Below are 15,805 nucleotides of genomic sequence, written 5' to 3' on the forward strand. Positions count from 1 at the left end.
TGCATCGAATTGACAGGGTTTTACCCTTCGATATATGTAGTCCCAACTTGTCACAAGAATGATCCTGCTTTTTCTTTTCCTCTCTGATGGGCATTTTTTAAATTGTCAGAGAATTTTTTTGTCACGTTTTTATTTCGCGGATTTTATTACCAATTTTTTCTAAAGCCCTGCAATGCTTTATCAAACTGGTGATATATTTTCTTACCTGCCCACATTTTATTCAAGGTTCCGTTCGTATTCCGCCTGGTAAAGATACCAGATGCGAGCGTTCTGGAGGCAAGCATCTGTATCCTGGCATGAAGCTCCATATTTGTAGAGTTGTGGGCAATCATTTAAAAAATTCATATCCAAGCCAGTCTTTTAACCTATGCATTATAAATTTCTGAAAAGATTTTTTAAAGGGGAAAAAAAAAAGACATTTATGAAAATCTTTCAAACTGTTTAACGCATTTATTAATTTTGTATAGATTTGAAAAATTGATTTGGTGCTTTCATTTTCGTGGTGCCCTCTGTTGACAATTGTTCGGGATTTTCAATTATTTCACGGTCTATTTCAAGTTTTGAAAACCCATCTTCGATTAAGAGTCGCAGTTTCCTTAAAAGGCTATCACTGAGAATCTTCCTTGTCGCCGTGATCGTATAGTGGTTAGTACATTGCGTTGTGGCCGCAATAACCCAGGTTCGAATCCTAGTCACGGTAGAGGCTCAAATGCCTTTTTTATTAAATAAAAAAATTCTGAAACATGCTCGTCTACTCCGAAATATGATCATGAATTCCACAAATACAATGGACGCATATCAAAATATTTTCTTCTCAGCTAATGACTGATATATCACTGCATTTTGACATTAGTTTTGCATGACAAGGAAATTTTCATATCTAATCTCTTTATCCATCTGAAGAGATGACGGAAACTAAAAGGTCCGCATAAGAATGCGCTTATTAGCATAATAAGAAGAGGAAATTGTGTTAAACAGTATGATATCGCAACAAAGATTTCTAGAGATAACTTTCAGCTACCTTGTAAAGTGCCATAAGTCACAACAATAACACAACACAAGAATTCTGAATAATTTATATTTGGTCTGGTCATAATCTCTCTCCTTCCCGTACAGTCTTCTCCGAAAGAGGTCAATATTCCAGTCCGGAAACGATTAAAATAATAATAGGAAAAAAATTGTCAAATATTTTTTTTATTCTGCCAATGAGTAATAATATTAGAGATTTCGGACGAGGTGGCCGAGTGGTTAAGGCGATGGACTGCTAATCCATTGGGCACTGCCCGCGTGGGTTCGAATCCCATCATCGTCGTTTCCCGATCTTCAGTTTGAGTCCTTTCGCGAATTGAATGATGCGTCGGTACGGACTACATGTTTTAAATTACACTTGCATCGAATTGACAGGGTTTTACCCTTCGATATATGTAGTGCCAACTTGTCACAAGAATGATCCTGCTTTTTCTTTTCCTCTCTGATGGACATTTTTTAAATTGTCAGAGAATTTTTTTGTCACGTTTTTATTTCGCGAATTTTATTACCAATTTTTTCTAAAGCCCTGCAATGCTTTATCAAACTGGTGATATATTTTCTTACCTGCCCACATTTTATTCAAGGTTCCGTTCGTATTCCGCCTGGTAAAAATACCAGATGCGAGCGTTCTGGAGGCAAGCATCTGTATCCCGGCATGAAGCTCCATATTTGTAGAGTTGTGGGCAATCATTTAAAAAATTCATATCCAAGCCAGTCTTTTAACCTATGCATTATAAATTTCTGAAAAGATTTTTTAAAGGGGAAAAAAAAAAAGACATTTATGAAAATCTTTCAAACTGTTTAACGCATTTATTAATTTTGTATAGATTTGAAAAATTGATTTGGTGCTTTCATTTTCGTGGTGCCCTCTGTTGACAATTGTTCGGGATTTTCAATTATTTCACGGTCTATTTCAAGTTTTGAAAACCCATCTTCGATTAAGAGTCGCAGTTTCCTTAAAAGGCTATCACTGAGAATCTTCCTTGCCGCCGTGATCGTATAGTGGTTAGTACATTGCGTTGTGGCCGCAATAACCCAGGTTCGAATCCTAGTCACGGTAGAGGCTCAAATGCCTTTTTTATTAAATAAAAAAATTCTGAAACATGCTCGTCTACTCCGAAATATGATCATGAATTCCACAAATACAATGGACGCATATCAAAATATTTTCTTCTCAGCTAATGACTGATATATCACTGCATTTTGACATTAGTTTTGCATGACAAGGAAATTTTCATATCTAATCTCTTTATCCATCTGAAGAGATGACGGAAACTAAAAGGTCCGCATAAGAATGCGCTTATTAGCATAATAAGAAGAGGAAATTGTGTTAAACAGTATGATATCGCAACAAAGATTTCTAGAGATAACTTTCAGCTACCTTGTAAAGTGCCATAAGTCACAACAATAACACAACACAAGAATTCTGAATAATTTATATTTGGTCTGGTCATAATCTCTCTCCTTCCCGTACAGTCTTCTCCGAAAGAGGTCAATATTCCAGTCCGGAAACGATTAAAATAATAATAGGAAAAAAATTGTCAAATATTTTTTTTATTCTGCCAATGAGTAATAATATTAGAGATTTCGGACGAGGTGGCCGAGTGGTTAAGGCGATGGACTGCTAATCCATTGGGCACTGCCCGCGTGGGTTCGAATCCCATCCTCGTCGTTTCCCGATCTTCAGTTTGAGTCCTTTCGCGAATTGAATGATGCGTCGGTACGGACTACATGTTTTAAATTACACTTGCATCGAATTGACAGGGTTTTACCCTTCGATATATGTAGTCCCAACTTGTCACAAGAATGATCCTGCTTTTTCTTTTCCTCTCTGATGGGCATTTTTTAAATTGTCAGAGAATTTTTTTGTCACGTTTTTATTTCGCGGATTTTATTACTATTTTTCTAAAGCCCTGCAATGCTTTATCAAACTGGTGATATATTTTCTTACCTGCCCACATTTTATTCAAGGTTCCGTTCGTATTCCGCCTGGTAAAGATACCAGATGCGAGCGTTGTGGAGGCAAGCATCTGTATCCTGGCATGAAGCTCCATATTTGTAGAGTTGTGGGCAATCATTTAAAAAATTCATATCCAAGCCAGTCTTTTAACCTATGCATTATAAATATCTGAAAAGATTTTTTAATGGGGAAAAAAAAAAAAGACATTTATGAAAATCTTTCAAACTGTTTAACGCATTTATTAATTTTGTATAGATTTGAAAAATTGATTTGGTGCTTTCATTTTCGTGGTGCCCTCTGTTGACAATTGTTCGGCATTTTCAATTATTTCACGGTCTGTTTCAAGTTTTGAAAACCCATCTTCGATTAAGAGTCGCAGTTTCCTTAAAAGGCTATCACTGAGAATCTTCCTTGTCGCCGTGATCGTATAGTGGTTAGTACATTGCGTTGTGGCCGCAATAACCCAGGTTCGAATCCTGGTCACGGCAGAGGCTCAAATGCCTTTTTTATTAAATAAAAAAAATTCTGAAACATGCTCGTCTACTCCGAAATATGATCATGAATTCCACAAATACAATGGACGCATATCAAAATATTTTCTTCTCAGCTAATGACTGATATATCACTGCATTTTGACATTAGTTTTGCATGACAAGGAAATTTTCATATCTAATCTCTTTATCCATCTGAAGAGATGACGGAAACTAAAAGGTCCGCATAAGAATGCGCTTATTAGCATAATAAGAAGAGGAAATTGTGTTAAACTGTATGATATCGCAACAAAGATTTCTAGAGATAACTTTCAGCTACCTTGTAAAGTGCCATAAGTCACAACAATAACACAACACAAGAATTCTGAATAATTTATATTTGGTCTGGTCATAATCTCTCTCCTTCCCGTACAGTCTTCTCCGAAAGAGGTCAATATTCCAGTCCGGAAACGATTAAAATAATAATAGGAAAAAAATTGTCAAATATTTTTTTTATTCTGCCAATGAGTAATAATATTAGAGATTTCGGACGAGGTGGCCGAGTGGTTAAGGCGATGGACTGCTAATCCATTGGGCACTGCCCGCGTGGGTTCGAATCCCATCCTTGTCGTTTCCCGATCTTCAGTTTGAGTCCTATCGCGAATTGAATGATGCGTCGGTACGGACTACATGTTTTAAATTACACTTGCATCGAATTGACAGGGTTTTACCCTTCGATATATGTAGTGCCAACTTGTCACAAGAATGATCCTGCTTTTTCTTTTCCTCTCTGATGGGCATTTTTTAAATTGTCAGAGAATTTTTTTGTCACGTTTTTATTTCGCGGATTTTATTACTATTTTTCTAAAGCCCTGCAATCCTTTATCAAACTGGTGATATATTTTCTTACCTGCCCACATTTTATTCAAGGTTCCGTTCGTATTCCGCCTGGTAAAGATACCAGATGCGAGCGTTGTGGAGGCAAGCATCTGTATCCTGGCATGAAGCTCCATATTTGTAGAGTTGTGGGCAATCATTTAAAAAATTCATATCCAAGCCAGTCTTTTAACCTATGCATTATAAATATCTGAAAAAATTTTTTAATGGGGGAAAAAAAAAGACATTTATGAAAATCTTTCAAACTGTTTAACGCATTTATTAATTTTGTATAGATTTGAAAAATTGATTTGGTGCTTTCATTTTCGTGGTACCCTCTGTTGACAATTGTTCGGGATTTTCAATTATTTCACGGTCTATTTCAAGTTTTGAAAACCCATCTTCGATTAAGAGTCGCAGTTTCCTTAAAAGGCTATCACTGAGAATCTTCCTTGTCGCCGTGATCGTATAGTGGTTAGTACATTGCGTTGTGGCCGCAATAAACCAGGTTCGAATCCTGGTCACGGCAGAGGCTCAAATGCCTTTTTTTTTTAATAAAAAAAAATTCTGAAACATGCTCATCTACTCCGAAATATGATCATGAATTCCCCAAATACAATGGACGCATATCAAAATATTTTCTTCTCAGCTAATGACTGATATATCACTGCATTTTTGACATTAGTTTTGCATGACAAGGAAATTTTCAAATCTAATCTCTTTATCCATCTGAAGAGATGACGGAAACTAAAAGGTCCGCATAAGAATGCGCTTATTAGCATAATAAGAAGAGGAAATTGTGTTAAACAGTATGATATCGCATCAAAGATTTCTAGAGATAACTTTCAGCTACCTTGTAAAGTGCCATAAGTCACAACAATAACACAACACAAGAATTCTGAATAATTTATATTTGGTCTGGTCATAATCTCTCTCCTTCCCGTACAGTCTTCTCCGAAAGAGGTCAATATTCCAGTCCGGAATCGATAAATTAATAATAGGAAAAAAATTGTCAAATAATTTTTTTATTCTGCCAATGAGTAATAACATTAGAGATTTCGGACGAGGTGGCCGAGTGGTTAAGGCGATGGACTGCTAATCCATTGGGCACTGCCCGCGTGGGTTCGAATCCCATCCTCGTCGTTTCCCGATCTACAGTTTGAGTCCTTTCGCGAATTGAATGATGCGTCGGTACGGACTACATGTTTTAAATTACACTTGCATCGAATTGACAGGGTTTTACCCTTCGATATATGTAGTCCCAACTTGTCACAAGAATGATCCTGCTTTTTCTTTTCCTCTCTGATGGGCATTTTTTAAATTGTCAGAGAATTTTTTTGTCACGTTTTAATTTCGCGGATTTTATTACCAATTTTTTCTAAAGCCCTGCAATGCTTTATCAAACTGGTGATATATTTTCTTACCTGCCCACATTTTATTCAAGGTTCCGTTCGTATTCCGCCTGGTAAAGATACCAGATGCGAGCGTTGTGGAGGCAAGCATCTGCATCCTGGCATGAAGCTCCATATTTGTAGAGTTGTGGGCAATCATTTTAAAAATTCATATCCAAGCCAGTATTTTAACCTATGCATTATAAATTTCTAAAAAGATTTTTTAAAGGGGGAAAAAAAAGACATTTATGAAAATCTTTCAAATTGTTTAACGCATTTATTAATTTTGTATAGATTTGAAAAATTGATTAGGTGCTTTCATTTTCGTGGTGCCCTCTGTTGACAATTATTCGGGATTTTCAATTATTTCACGGTCTATTTCAAGTTTTGAAAACCCATCTTCGATTAAGAGTCGCAGTTTCCTTAAAAGGCTATCACTGAGAATCTTCCTTGTCGCCGTGATCGTATAGGGGTTAGTACATTGCGTTGTGGCCGCAATAACCCAGGTTCGAATCCTGGTCACGGCAGAGGCTCAAATGCCTTTTTTTTAAATAAAAAAAAATTCTGAAACATTTTCGTCTACTCCGAAATATGATCATGAATTCCACAAATACAATGGACGCATATCAAAATATTTTCTTCTCAGCTAATGACTGATATATCACTGCATTTTTGACATTAGTTTTGCATGACAAGGAAATTTTCATATCTAATCTCTTTATCCATCTGAAGAGATGACGGAAACTAAAAGGTCCGCATAAGAATGCGCTTATTAGCATAATAAGAAGAGGAAATTGTGTTAAACAGTATGATATCGCAACAACGATTTCTAGAGATAACTTTCAGCTACCTTGTAAAGTGCCATAAGTCACAACAATAACACAACACAAGAATTCTGAATAATTTATATTTGGTCTGGTCATAATCTCTCTCCTTCCCGTACAGTCTTCTCCGAAAGATGTCAATATTCCAGTCCGGAATCGATTAAAATAATAATAGGAAAAAAATTGTCAAATATTTTTTTTATTCTGCCAATGAGTAATAACATTAGAGATTTCGGACGAGATGGCCGAGTGGTTAAGGCGATGGACTGCTAATCCATTCGTACACGCAGAGCTTCTGAATGGTGTAAGACTCTCATCATCATTATAAACTAAAAGTTTTAACATGGTGTCAATCTGGTCTAAGAGCACAATGTTTTGAATAGGAATGAATCCTGCGCATGTGCATGAACTTGACTCCTAAAATTTCTCTTGAATATAGAAATATTTTCACAATAAATTTTATTTTATTAATATAAGATTTGGAAAAGTTCGTAGTAAGTGTGGGAATAATGGATAAAAATATCTAAAATAAATTTTAAAAAAAAGAAAAGAAAAATGTATTGAAAAAGTTCCCAGTTTCGAGACTCGAACTGAAGACCAGCAAAACAAAGAGACTGGTGATGCCGATCTGGCCACGAAGCTTCGTACACGCAGAGCTTCTGAATGGTGTAAGACTCTCATCATCATTATAAACTAAAAGTTTTAACATGGTGTCAATCTGGTCTAAGAGCACAATGTTTTGAATAGGAATGAATTCTGCGAATGTGCATGAACTTGACTCATAAAATTTCTCTTGAATATAGAAATATTTTCACAATAAATTTTATATTAGTAATATAAGATTTGGAAAAGTTCGTAGTAAGTGTGAGAATAATGGATAAAAATATCTAAAATAAATTTTTAAAAAAAGAAAAAAAAATGTATTGAAAAAGTTCTCAGTTTCGAGACTCGAAATGAAGACCAGCAAAACAAAGAGACTGGTGATGCCGATCTGGCCGCCAAGCTTCGTACACGCAGAGCTTCTGAATGGTGTAAGACTCTCGTCATCATTATAAACTAAAAGTTTTAACATGGTGGCAATCTGGTCTAAGAGCACAATGTTTTGAATAGGAATGAATTCTGCGCATGTGCATGAACTTGACTTCTAAAATTTCTCTTGAATATAGAAATATTTTCACAATAAATTTTATTTTATTAATATAAGATTTGGAAAAGTTCGGAGTAAGTGTGGGAATAATGGATAAAAATATCTAAAATAAATTTAAAAAAAAAGAAAAGAAAAATGTATTGAAAAAGTTCTCAGTTTCGAGACTCGAACTGAAGACCAGCAAAACAAAGAGACTGGTGATGCCGACCTGGCCACCAAGCTTCGTACACGCGGAGCTTCTGAATGGTGTAAGACTCTCATCATCAATATAAACTAAAAGTTTTAACATGGTGTTAATCTGGTCTAAGAGCACAATGTTTTGAATAGGAATGAATTCTGCGCATGTGCATGAACTTGACTCCTAAAATTTCTCTTGAATATAGAAATATTTTCACAATAAATTTTATTTTATTAATATAAGATTTGGAAAAGTTCGTAGTAAGTGTGGGAATAATGGATAAAAATATCTAACATAAATTTAAAAAAAAAGAAAAGAAAAATGTATTGAAAAAGTTCTCAGTTTCGAGACTCGAACTGAAGACCAGCAAAACAAAGAGACTGGTGATGCCTACCTGGCCACCAAGCTTCGTACACGCAGAGCTTCTGAATGGTGTAAGACTCTCATCATCAATATAAACTAAAAGTTTTAACATGGTGTCAATCTGGTCTAAGAGCACAATGTTTTGAATAGGAATGAATTCTGTGCATGTGCATGAACTTGACTCCTAAAATTTCTCTTGAAAATATAGATATATTTTCACAATAAATTTTATTTTATTAATATAAGATTTGGAAAAGTTCTTAGTAAGTGTGGGAATAATGGATAAAAATATCTAAAATAAATTTTAAAAAAAAGAAAAGAAAAATGTATTGAAAAAGTTCTCAGTTTCGAGACTCGAACTGAAGACCAGCAAAACAAAGAGACTGGTGATGCCGATCTGGCCACGAAGCTTCGTACACGTAGAGCTTCTGAATGGTGTAAGACTCTCATGATCATTATAAACTAAAAGTTTTAACATGGTGTCAATCTGGTCTAAGAGCACAATGTTTTGAATAGGAATGAATTCTGCGCATGTGCATGAACTTGACTCCTAAAATTTCTCTTGAATATAGAAATATTTTCACAATAAATTTTATTTTATTAATATAAGATTTGGAAAAGTTCGTAGTAAGTGTGGGAATAATGGATAAAAATATCTAAAATAAATTTTAAAAAAAAGAAAAGAAAAATGTATTGAAAAAGTTCTCAGTTTCGAGACTCGAACTGAAGACCAGCAAAACAAAGAGACTAGTGATGCCGATCTGGCCACCACGCTTCGTACGCGCAGAGCTTCTGAATGGTGTAAGACTCTCATCATCATTATAAACTAAAAGTTTTAACATGGTGTCAATCTGGTCTAAGAGCACAGTGTTTTGAATAGGAATGAATTCTGCGCATGTGCATGAACTTGACTACTAAAATTTCTCTTGAATATAGAAATATTTTCACAATAAATTTTATATTAGTAATATAAGATTTGGAAAAGTTCGTAGTAAGTGTGGGAATAATGGATAAAAATATCTAAAATAAATTTAAAAAAAAAAGAAAAGAAAAATGTATTGAAAAAGTTCTCAGTTTCGAGACTCGAACTGAAGACCAGCAAAACAAAGAGACTGCTGATGCCGATCTGGCCGCGAAGCTTCGTACACGCAGAGCTTCTGAATGGTGTAAGACTCTCATCATCATTATAAACTAAAAGTTTTAACATGGTGTCAATCTGGTCTAAGAGCACAATGTTTTCAATAGGAATGAATCCTGCGCATGTGCATGAACTTGACTCCTAAAATTTCTCTTGAATATAGAAATATTTTGACAATAAATTTTATTTTGTTAATATAAGATTTGGAAAAGTTCGTAGTAAGTGTGTGAATAATGGATAAAAATATCTAAAATAAATTTTAAAAAAAAGAAAAGAAAAATGTATTGAAAAAGTTCTCAGTTTCGAGACTCGAACTGAAGACCAGCAAAACAAAGAGACTGGTGATGCCTACCTGGCCACCAAGCTTCGTACACGCAGAGCTTCTGAATGGTGTAAGACTCTCATCATCAATATAAACTAAAAGTTTTAACATGGTGTCAATCTGGTCTAAGAGCACAATGTTTTGAATAGGAATGAATTCTGTGCATGTGCATGAACTTGACTCCTAAAATTTCTCTTGAAAATATAGATATATTTTCACAATAAATTTTATTTTATTAATATAAGATTTGGAAAAGTTCTTAGTAAGTGTGGGAATAATGGATAAAAATATCTAAAATAAATTTTAAAAAAAAGAAAAGAAAAATGTATTGAAAAAGTTCTCAGTTTCGAGACTCGAACTGAAGACCAGCAAAACAAAGAGACTGGTGATGCCGATCTGGCCACGAAGCTTCGTACACGTAGAGCTTCTGAATGGTGTAAGACTCTCATGATCATTATAAACTAAAAGTTTTAACATGGTGTCAATCTGGTCTAAGAGCACAATGTTTTGAATAGGAATGAATTCTGCGCATGTGCATGAACTTGACTCCTAAAATTTCTCTTGAATATAGAAATATTTTCACAATAAATTTTATTTTATTAATATAAGATTTGGAAAAGTTCGTAGTAAGTGTGGGAATAATGGATAAAAATATCTAAAATAAATTTTAAAAAAAGAAAAGAAAAATGTATTGAAAAAGTTCTCAGTTTCGAGACTCGAACTGAAGACCAGCAAAACAAAGAGACTAGTGATGCCGATCTGGCCACCACGCTTCGTACGCGCAGAGCTTCTGAATGGTGTAAGACTCTCATCATCATTATAAACTAAAAGTTTTAACATGGTGTCAATCTGGTCTAAGAGCACAGTGTTTTGAATAGGAATGAATTCTGCGCATGTGCATGAACTTGACTACTAAAATTTCTCTTGAATATAGAAATATTTTCACAATAAATTTTATATTAGTAATATAAGATTTGGAAAAGTTCGTAGTAAGTGTGGGAATAATGGATAAAAATATCTAAAATAAATTTAAAAAAAAAAGAAAAGAAAAATGTATTGAAAAAGTTCTCAGTTTCGAGACTCGAACTGAAGACCAGCAAAACAAAGAGACTGCTGATGCCGATCTGGCCGCGAAGCTTCGTACACGCAGAGCTTCTGAATGGTGTAAGACTCTCATCATCATTATAAACTAAAAGTTTTAACATGGTGTCAATCTGGTCTAAGAGCACAATGTTTTCAATAGGAATGAATCCTGCGCATGTGCATGAACTTGACTCCTAAAATTTCTCTTGAATATAGAAATATTTTGACAATAAATTTTATTTTGTTAATATAAGATTTGGAAAAGTTCGTAGTAAGTGTGTGAATAATGGATAAAAATATCTAAAATAAATTTAAAAAAAAAGAAAAGAAAAATGTATTGAAGAAGTTCTCAGTTTCGAGACTCGAACTGAAGACCAGCAAAACAAAGAGACTGGTGATGCCGATCTGGCCACGAAGCTTCGTACACGCAGACCTTCTGAATGGTGTAAGACTCTCATCATCATTATAAACTAAAAGTTTTAACATGGTGTCAATCTGGTCTAAGAGCACAATGTTTTGAATAGGAATGAATTCTGCGCATGTGCATGAACTTGACTCCTAAAATTTCTCTTGAATATAGAAATATTTTCACAATAAATTTTATATTAGTAATATAAGATTTGGAAAAGTTCGTAGTAAGTGTGGGAATAATGGATAAAAATATCTAAAATAAATTTTAAAAAAAAGAAAAGAAAAATGTATTGAAAAAGTTCTCAGTTTCGAGACTCGAACTGAAGACCAGCAAAACAAAGAGACTGGTGATGCCGATCTGGCCACCACGCTTCGTACGCGCAGAGCTTCTGAATGGTGTAAGACTCTCATCATCATTATAAACTAAAAGTTTTAACATGGTGTCAATCTGGTCTAAGAGCACAGTGTTTTGAATAGGAATGAATTCTGCGCATGTGCATGAACTTGACTACTAAAATTTGTCTTGAATATAGAAATATTTTCACAATAAATTTTATTTTATTAATATAAGATTTGGAAAAGTTCGTAGTAAGTGTGGGAATAATGGATAAAAATATCTAAAATAAATTTTAAAAAAAAGAAAAGAAAAATGTATTGAAAAAGTTATCAGTTTCGAGACTCGAACTGAAGACCAGCAAAACAAAGAGACTGGTGATGCCGATCTGGCCACGAAGCTTCGTACACGCAGAGCTTCTGAATGGTGTAAGACTCTCATGATCATTATAAACTAAAAGTTTTAACATGGTGTCAATCTGGTCTAAGAGCACAATGTTTTGAATAGGAATGAATTCTGCGCATGTGCATGAACTTGACTACTAAAATTTCTCTTGAATATAGAAATATTTTGACAATAAATTTTATTTTGTTAATATAAGATTTGGAAAAGTTCGTAGTAAGTGTGTGAATAATGGATAAAAATATCTAAAATAAATTTTAAAAAAAAGAAAAGAAAAATGTATTGAAGAAGTTCTCAGTTTCGAGACTCGAACTGAATACCAGCAAAACAAAGAGACTGGTGATGCCGATCTGGCCACGAAGCTTCGTACACGCAGACCTTCTGAATGGTGTAAGACTCTCATCATCATTATAAACTAAAAGTTTTAACATGGTGTCAATCTGGTCTAAGAGCACAATGTTTTGAATAGGAATGAATTCTGCGCATGTGCATGAACTTGATTCCTAAAATTTCTCTTGAATATAGAAATATTTTCACAATAAATTTTATATTAGTAATATAAGATTTGGAAAAGTTCGTAGTAAGTGTGGGAATAATGGATAAAAATATCTAAAATAAATTTTTAAAAAAAAGAAAAGAAAAATATATTGAAAAAGTTCTCAGTTTCGAGACTCGAACTGAAGACCAGCAAAACAAAGAGACTGGTGATGCCGATCTGGCCACCACGCTTCGTACGCGCAGAGCTTCTGAATGGTGTAAGACTCTCATCATCATTATAAACTAAAAGTTTTAACATGGTGTCAATCTGGTCTAAGAGCACAGTGTTTTGAATAGGAATGAATTCTGCGCATGTGCATGAACTTGACTACTAAAATTTGTCTTGAATATAGAAATATTTTCACAATAAATTTTATTTTATTAATATAAGATTTGGAAAAGTTCGTAGTAAGTGTGGGAATAATGGATAAAAATATCTAAAATAAATTTTAAAAAAAAGAAAAGAAAAATGTATTGAAAAAGTTCTCAGTTTCGAGACTCGAACTGAAGACCAGCAAAACAAAGAGACTGGTGATGCCGATCTGGCCACGAAGCTTCGTACACGCAGAGCTTCTGAATGGTGTAAGACTCTCATGATCATTATAAACTAAAAGTTTTAACATGGTGTCAATCTGGTCTAAGAGCACAATGTTTTGAATAGGAATGAATTCTGCGCATGTGCATGAACTTGACTACTAAAATTTCTCTTGAATATAGAAATATTTTGACAATAAATTTTATTTTGTTAATATAAGATTTGGAAAAGTTCGTAGTAAGTGTGTGAATAATGGATAAAAATATCTAAAATAAATTTTAAAAAAAAGAAAAGAAAAATGTATTGAAGAAGTTCTCAGTTTCGAGACTCGAACTGAAGACCAGCAAAACAAAGAGACTGGTGATGCCGATCTGGCCACGAAGCTTCGTACACGCAGACCTTCTGAATGGTGTAAGACTCTCATCATCATTATAAACTAAAAGTTTTAACATGGTGTCAATCTGGTCTAAGAGCACAATGTTTTGAATAGGAATGAATTCTGCGCATGTGCATGAACTTGATTCCTAAAATTTCTCTTGAATATAGAAATATTTTCACAATAAATTTTATATTAGTAATATAAGATTTGGAAAAGTTCGTAGTAAGTGTGGGAATAATGGATAAAAATATCTAAAATAAATTTTAAAAAAAAGAAAAGAAAAATGTATTGAAAAAGTTCTCAGTTTCGAGACTCGAACTGAAGACCAGCAAAACAAAGAGACTGGTGATGCCGATCTGGCCACCACGCTTCGTACGCGCAGAGCTTCTGAATGGTGTAAGACTCTCATCATCATTATAAACTAAAAGTTTTAACATGGTGTCAATCTGGTCTAAGAGCACAGTGTTTTGAATAGGAATGAATTCTGCGCATGTGCATGAACTTGACTACTAAAATTTGTCTTGAATATAGAAATATTTTCACAATAAATTTTATATTAGTAATATAAGATTTGGAAAAGTTCGTAGTAAGTGTGGGAATAATGGATAAAAATATCTAAAATAAATTTTTAAAAAAAAGAAAAGAAAAATATATTGAAAAAGTTCTCAGTTTCGAGACTCGAACTGAAGACCAGCAAAACAAAGAGACTGGTGATGCCGATCTTTCCGCGAAGCTTCGTACACGCAGAGCTTCTGAATGGTGTAAGACTCTCATCATCATTATAAACTAAAAGTTTTAACATATTGTCAATCTGGTCTAAGAGCACAATGTTTTGAATAGGAATGAATTCTGCGCATGTGCATGAACTTGACTCCTAAAATTTCTCTTGAAAATATAGATATATTTTCACAATAAATTTTATTTTATTAATATAAGATTTGGAAAAGTTCGTAGTAAGTGTGGGAATAATGGATAAAAATATCTAAAATAAATTTTAAAAAAAAGAAAAGAAAAATGTATTGAAAAAGTTCTCAGTTTCGAGACTCGAACTGAAGACCAGCAAAACAAAGAGAATGTTGATGCCGATCTGGCCACGAAGCTTCGTACACGCAGAGCTTCTGAATGGTGTAAGACTCTCATCATCATTATAAACTAAAAGTTTTAACATGGTGTCAATCTGGTCTAAGAGCACAATGTTTTGAATAGGAATGAATTCTGCGCATGTGCATGAACTTGACTCCTAAAATTTCTCTTGAATATAGAAATATTTTCACAATAAATTTTATTTTATTAATATAAGATTTGGAAAAGTTCGTAGTAAGTGTGGGAATAATGGATAAAAATATCTAAAATAAATTTAAAAAAAAAGAAAAGAAAAATGTATTGAAAAAGTTCTCAGTTTCGAGACTCGAACTGAAGACCAGCAAAACAAAGAGACTGGTGATGCCGATCTGGCCACGAAGCTTCGTACACGCAGAGCTTCTGAATGGTGTAAGACTCTCATGATCATTATAAACTAAAAGTTTTAACATGGTGTCAATCTGGTCTAAGAGCACAATGTTTTGAATAGGAATGAATTCTGCGCATGTGCATGAACTTGACTCCTAAAATTTCTCTTGAATATAGAAATATTTTCACAATAAATTTTATTTTATTAATATAAGATTTGGAAAAGTTCGTAGTAAGTGTGGGAATAATGGATAAAAATATCTAAAATAAATTTTAAAAAAAAGAAAAGAAAAATGTATTGAAAAAGTTCTCAGTTTCGAGACTCGAACTGAAGACCAGCAAAACAAAGAGACTGGTGATTCCGATCTGGCCACCACGCTTCGTACGCGCAGAGCTTCTGAATGGTGTAAGACTCTCATCATCATTATAAACTAAAAGTTTTAACATGGTGTCAATCTGGTCTAAGAGCACAGTGTTTTGAATAGGAATGAATTCTGCGCATGTGCATGAACTTGACTACTAAAATTTCTCTTGAATATAGAAATATTTTCACAATAAATTTTATATTAGTAATATAAGATTTGGAAAAGTTCGTAGTAAGTGTGGGAATAATGGATAAAAATATCTAAAATAAATTTAAAAAAAAAAGAAAAGAAAAATGTATTGAAAAAGTTCTCAGTTTCGAGACTCGAACTGAAGACCAGCAAAACAAAGAGACTGCTGATGCCGATCTGGCCGCGAAGCTTCGTACACGCAGAGCTTCTGAATGGTGTAAGACTCTCATCATCATTATAAACTAAAAGTTTTAACATGGTGTCAATCTGGTCTAAGAGCACAATGTTTTCAATAGGAATGAATCCTGCGCATGTGCATGAACTTCACTCCTAAAATTTCTCTTGAATATAGAAATATTTTGACAATAAATTTTATTTTGTTAATATAAGATTTGGAAAAGTTCGTAGTAAGTGTGTGAATAA

General features: G+C 33.8%; 7 non-coding genes across 7 annotated transcripts; all 7 read left to right on the forward strand.

Annotated features, from left to right (window-relative positions):
• Nucleotides 1-1,230: 1,230 nt before the first annotated feature.
• Trnas-gcu (transfer RNA serine (anticodon GCU)) lies at nucleotides 1,231-1,312 on the forward strand. Its single transcript has one exon. It is a non-coding gene; the product is annotated as a tRNA-Ser (tRNA).
• Nucleotides 1,313-2,619: 1,307 nt separating this feature from the next.
• Trnas-gcu (transfer RNA serine (anticodon GCU)) lies at nucleotides 2,620-2,701 on the forward strand. The gene has a single exon. It is a non-coding gene; the product is annotated as a tRNA-Ser (tRNA).
• A 704-nt stretch (nucleotides 2,702-3,405) lies between these two features.
• Nucleotides 3,406-3,477, forward strand: Trnah-gug (transfer RNA histidin (anticodon GUG)). Its single transcript has one exon. It is a non-coding gene; the product is annotated as a tRNA-His (tRNA).
• Nucleotides 3,478-4,008: 531 nt separating this feature from the next.
• On the forward strand, nucleotides 4,009-4,090 carry Trnas-gcu (transfer RNA serine (anticodon GCU)). Its single transcript has one exon. It is a non-coding gene; the product is annotated as a tRNA-Ser (tRNA).
• A 702-nt stretch (nucleotides 4,091-4,792) lies between these two features.
• Trnah-gug (transfer RNA histidin (anticodon GUG)) lies at nucleotides 4,793-4,864 on the forward strand. Its single transcript has one exon. It is a non-coding gene; the product is annotated as a tRNA-His (tRNA).
• Nucleotides 4,865-5,396: 532 nt separating this feature from the next.
• Nucleotides 5,397-5,478, forward strand: Trnas-gcu (transfer RNA serine (anticodon GCU)). The gene has a single exon. It is a non-coding gene; the product is annotated as a tRNA-Ser (tRNA).
• A 703-nt stretch (nucleotides 5,479-6,181) lies between these two features.
• Nucleotides 6,182-6,253, forward strand: Trnah-gug (transfer RNA histidin (anticodon GUG)). The gene has a single exon. It is a non-coding gene; the product is annotated as a tRNA-His (tRNA).
• Nucleotides 6,254-15,805: the final 9,552 nt, after the last annotated feature.

The sequence above is a fragment of the Argiope bruennichi genome, chromosome 6 (assembly GCF_947563725.1).
Source record: "Argiope bruennichi chromosome 6, qqArgBrue1.1, whole genome shotgun sequence".
Taxonomy (NCBI): Eukaryota; Metazoa; Arthropoda; class Arachnida; order Araneae; family Araneidae; genus Argiope; species Argiope bruennichi.